Here is a 5,000-nt window from a genome sequence, read left to right as displayed (position 1 = left end):
CCCCCGGAACCCAAAAGCTTTGGTTTCCCGGAGGCTGCCCGCCGAGTCATCGGAGGAACTGCGGCGGATCGCTGGCTGGCATCGTTTATGGTTAGAACTAGGGCGGTATCTGATCGCCTTCGAACCTCTAACTTTCGTTCTTGATTAATGAAAACATACTTGGCAAATGCTTTCGCTTCTGTTCGTCTTGCGACGATCCAAGAATTTCACCTCTAACGTCGCAATACGAATGCCCCCGCCTGTCCCTATTAATCATTACCTCGGGTTCCGAAAACCAACAAAATAGAACCGAGGTCCTATTCCATTATTCCATGCACACAGTATTCAGGCGGGCTTGCCTGCTTTAAGCACTCTAATTTGTTCAAAGTAAACGTGCCGGCCCACCGAGACACTCAATAAAGAGCACCCTGGTAGGATTTCAACGGGGTCCGCCTCGGGACGCACGAGCACGCACGAGGCGGTCGCACGCCTTCGGCTCGCCCCACCGGCAGGACGTCCCACGATACATGCCAGTTAAACACCGACGGGCGGTGAACCAACAGCGTGGGACACAAATCCAACTACGAGCTTTTTAACCGCAACAACTTTAATATACGCTATTGGAGCTGGAATTACCGCGGCTGCTGGCACCAGACTTGCCCTCCAATAGATACTCGTTAAAGGATTTAAAGTGTACTCATTCCGATTACGGGGCCTCGGATGAGTCCCGTATCGTTATTTTTCGTCACTACCTCCCCGTGCCGGGAGTGGGTAATTTGCGCGCCTGCTGCCTTCCTTGGATGTGGTAGCCGTTTCTCAGGCTCCCTCTCCGGAATCGAACCCTGATTCCCCGTTACCCGTTACAACCATGGTAGGCGCAGAACCTACCATCGACAGTTGATAAGGCAGACATTTGAAAGATGCGTCGCCGGTACGAGGACCGTGCGATCAGCCCAAAGTTATTCAGAGTCACCAAGGCAAACGGACCGGACGAGCCGACCGATTGGTTTTGATCTAATAAAAGCGTCCCTTCCATCTCTGGTCGGGACTCTGTTTGCATGTATTAGCTCTAGAATTACCACAGTTATCCAAGTAACGTGGGTACGATCTAAGGAACCATAACTGATTTAATGAGCCATTCGCGGTTTCACCTTAATGCGGCTTGTACTGAGACATGCATGGCTTAATCTTTGAGACAAGCATATGACTACTGGCAGGATCAACCAGGGAGCTGCGTCAACTAGAGCTGAGCAGCCGGCCGCCCGGGAGTGTGTCCCGGGGGCCCGCGCGAACACGCAAGCGTCCGCTCAATTATTCTGCAAACAGGAGGAGGCTGAGCTCCCCTGCACAACACACCTCGAAACCCTCTCAGGTCCCGGCGGCGCGCAGCGCCGTCCTAAGTACTTGGTCGGGTTCGAGAGAGGCGCAATCGCCCGGAGTTAGGCGAGTAGACGCTTTAGGTGCGACCACCCGTGCTCCCAACTGAGCTTGCCGCTGCCGACAGAGGCCCGGGAGCGTGCTGTCGTGGCATTGCCGGCGGGAGACAACACGCGCCACCTACGGTGACCGGCAGCTCCAACGCCAGCGCCACAGAAGGACAAAAGCCCCACTTGGGTGCCGAAGCGAACTCTCCCAGCACAGCGCACGCGCCAACACGTCCGCACAGCTGCGATACAAACCACCTGCGAGAACCGCTGGGGCGACCGAGCAGCAGACGGCGTCGCGGCGCCGAGCGCCGGGCGGCGGCGCATCCTCAGCGCACACAGTCCTCAATCGGACCAGCACACTGCAGATGGCCACCGCGCTTCGCACCGGGCCCGCGAGGACCTACTTTGGCCGCAAGGCGCCGCGAGCAGGGGGCGCCGGCGCGCAGCTGCGCCGCCTGCCGCGTCCGTCGGCCGGCGCGCCTGCCACTGGCCGCCCCCACCAGCCGGCTGTAGCGCGTGCGCCCACGCACCGCGCTGCCAGCACGCCGGGCGGCCCCCCCTCACCGGCCGGGGACGGTCCCACCCAGCCACCGCCGCGTATCGCCTCACACCCAGATCCCCTTTCGCGTTCGTGGGCATGGTGGGTCCCCTTTCACGTTCGTGGGCATGGTGGGTATCCCTGAAACAACCGGTTAATAGCTCGACCGATCGTCGCCAACACTGATTCACCTCTAGCGAGAACAACCGCACCACAACGGGTTACCTGTTGTTCATTTGCGTAACGTCACCAGCAAACGTAGACGTCCATCGCCATTTGCAACGAGTATTGCATGCCTGTGTCAGGTGTCACAACACACTACGTCTGCCCACATAGACGCAACAACATGTGCACGCCTCGAGAACACGTGGAAGGTAGCCCCCGTACGTATGCGGTGTCCATTGCGCGAACGACTGTCAGCCGGCCTCTGCAGGATGTCGCAGATGTGGAACGCGGTGCAACATGCTATCACGGTGTGTGAGAAGAGACGACTACGTCCGAATACACGCTCCACTACATCAACAGACTGCTCATGCTGATCGCCATCCAGGGCGTCCGTTCCTCCCACACGTCTGAATGGCGTACCACACTGCAATCCAGCTCTTATAGGGAGACGACACGTAGCTGCGTGCACAATATTTGGACTGTATGGTCTGCCGTTGCTAGGCGCAGTCGTCGTACGGTCACACATGTGCCACGATGTATCATTCAGTACATACGGACCAATGTGCAGTACAGTTTGTGGGTTTTGCGTACATCGGCGGACAGGTGACAGGCCGTACCACAACGTAGGCTGAGTACGTCGGCATGCGAAGGGCATTGAACATGCAAACTTCTCAACGACCAGCTTGCGAAGGCAGGGGGGAAGGGGGGGGGGCATGTACGTCCTGCTGCTATCCACATTACAGTGTATAGCAGGAGCATGTGGAAAGTCAGCAACACCTGCAAGGTGTTTAACATGACGCGATACACAGGGGACCGGGCAGTGCGAATAGCGAACTATATTGCGAGGGTTGCGGTTAGGCAACACTACACTAATTTAACGAGTTGCATAACAATTACAGAGCAGGTTCAGCGACAACGTGCGTCAGGTTAAGGCGCAATATAGGTTAGGTTGAGGCACAATATAGGTTAGGTTAAGGCACAACATGGGTTACGTTAAGGCACAAATTGGGTTACGTTAAGGCACAACATGGGTTACGTTAAGGCACAACATGGGTTACGTTAAGGCACAAATTAGGTTACGTTAAGGCACAAATTAGGTTACGTTAAGGCACAAATTAGGTTACGTTAAGGCACAAATTAGGTTACGTTAAGGCACAAATTAGGTTACGTTAAGGCACAAATTAGGTTACGTTAAGGCACAAATTAGGTTACGTTAAGGCACAAATTAGGTTACGTTAAGGCACAAATTAGGTTACGTTAAGGCACAAATTAGGTTACGTTAAGGCACAAATTAGGTTACGTTAAGGCACAAATTAGGTTACGTTAAGGCACAAATTAGGTTACGTTAAGGCACAAATTAGGTTACGTTAAGGCACAAATTAGGTTACGTTAAGGCACAAATTAGGTTACGTTAAGGCACAAATTAGGTTACGTTAAGGCACAAATTAGGTTACGTTAAGGCACAAATTAGGTTACGTTAAGGCACAAATTAGGTTACGTTAAGGCACAAATTAGGTTACGTTAAGGTACAATATGGGTTAGGTTAAGGTACAATATGGGTTAGGTTAAGGTACAATATGGGTTAGGTTAAGGTACAATATGGGTTAGGTTAAGGTACAATATGGGTTAGGTTAAGGCACAACGTAGGTTAGGTTAAGGCACAACGTAGGTTAGGTTAAGGCACAACATAGGTTAGGTTAAGGCACAACATAGGTTAGGTTAAGGCACAACATAGGTTAGGTTAAGGCACAACATAGGTTAGGTTAAGGCACAACATAGGTTAGGTTAAGGCACAACATAGGTTAGGTTAAGGCACAACATAGGTTAGGTTAAGGCACAACGTAGGTTAGGTTAAGGCACAACGTAGGTTAGGTTAAGGCACAACGTAGGTTAGGTTAAGGCACAACGTAGGTTAGGTTAAGGCACAACGTAGGTTAGGTTAAGGCACAACGTAGGTTAGGTTAAGGCACAACGTAGGTTAGGTTAAGGCACAACGTAGGTTAGGTTAAGGCACAACGTAGGTTAGGTTAAGGCACAACGTAGGTTAGGTTAAGGCACAACGTAGGTTAGGTTAAGGCACAACGTAGGTTAGGTTAAGGCACAACGTAGGTTAGGTTAAGGCACAACGTAGGTTAGGTTAAGGCACAACGTAGGTTAGGTTAAGGCACAACGTAGGTTAGGTTAAGGCACAACGTAGGTTAGGTTAAGGCACAACGTAGGTTAGGTTAAGGCACAACGTAGGTTAGGTTAAGGCACAACGTAGGTTAGGTTAAGGCACAACGTAGGTTAGGTTAAGGCACAACGTAGGTTAGGTTAAGGCACAACATAGGTTAGGTTAAGGCACAACATAGGTTAGGTTAAGGCACAACATAGGTTAGGTTAAGGCACAACATAGGTTAGGTTAAGGCACAACATAGGTTAGGTTAAGGCACAACATAGGTTAGGTTAAGGCACAACATAGGTTAGGTTAAGGCACAACATAGGTTAGGTTAAGGCACAACATAGGTTAGGTTAAGGCACAACATAGGTTAGGTTAAGGCACAACATAGGTTAGGTTAAGGCACAACATAGGTTAGGTTAAGGCACAACATAGGTTAGGTTAAGGCACAACGTAGGTTAGGTTAAGGCACAACGTAGGTTAGGTTAAGGCACAACGTAGGTTAGGTTAAGGCACAACGTAGGTTAGGTTAAGGCACAACGTAGGTTAGGTTAAGGCACAACGTAGGTTAGGTTAAGGTACAACGTAGGTTAGGTTAAGGTACAACGTAGGTTAGGTTAAGGTACAACGTAGGTTAGGTTAAGGTACAACGTAGGTTAGGTTAAGGTACAACGTAGGTTAGGTTAAGGTACAACGTAGGTTAGGTTAAGGTACAACGTAGGTTAGGTTAAGG

The 5,000-nt window shown here is 51.0% G+C and overlaps 1 non-coding gene across 1 annotated transcript in view; it reads right to left on the bottom strand.

The window, feature by feature from the left end:
• Window positions 1–1,209, bottom strand: part of LOC126444021 (small subunit ribosomal RNA) — a 1,909-nt gene extending 700 nt beyond the window's left edge. The window contains exon 1 of the ribosomal RNA XR_007582353.1: window positions 1–1,209. This exon is cut by the window's left edge and continues 700 nt beyond it. This is a non-coding gene — a ribosomal RNA (small subunit ribosomal RNA).
• Window positions 1,210–5,000: the final 3,791 nt, after the last annotated feature.

The sequence above is a fragment of the Schistocerca serialis genome, unplaced genomic scaffold (assembly GCF_023864345.2).
Source record: "Schistocerca serialis cubense isolate TAMUIC-IGC-003099 unplaced genomic scaffold, iqSchSeri2.2 HiC_scaffold_216, whole genome shotgun sequence".
NCBI lineage: Eukaryota > Metazoa > Arthropoda > Insecta > Orthoptera > Acrididae > Schistocerca > Schistocerca serialis.
Note: the sequence above shows the minus strand (reverse complement) of the source record. Positions and strands in the feature narration are given on the sequence as shown.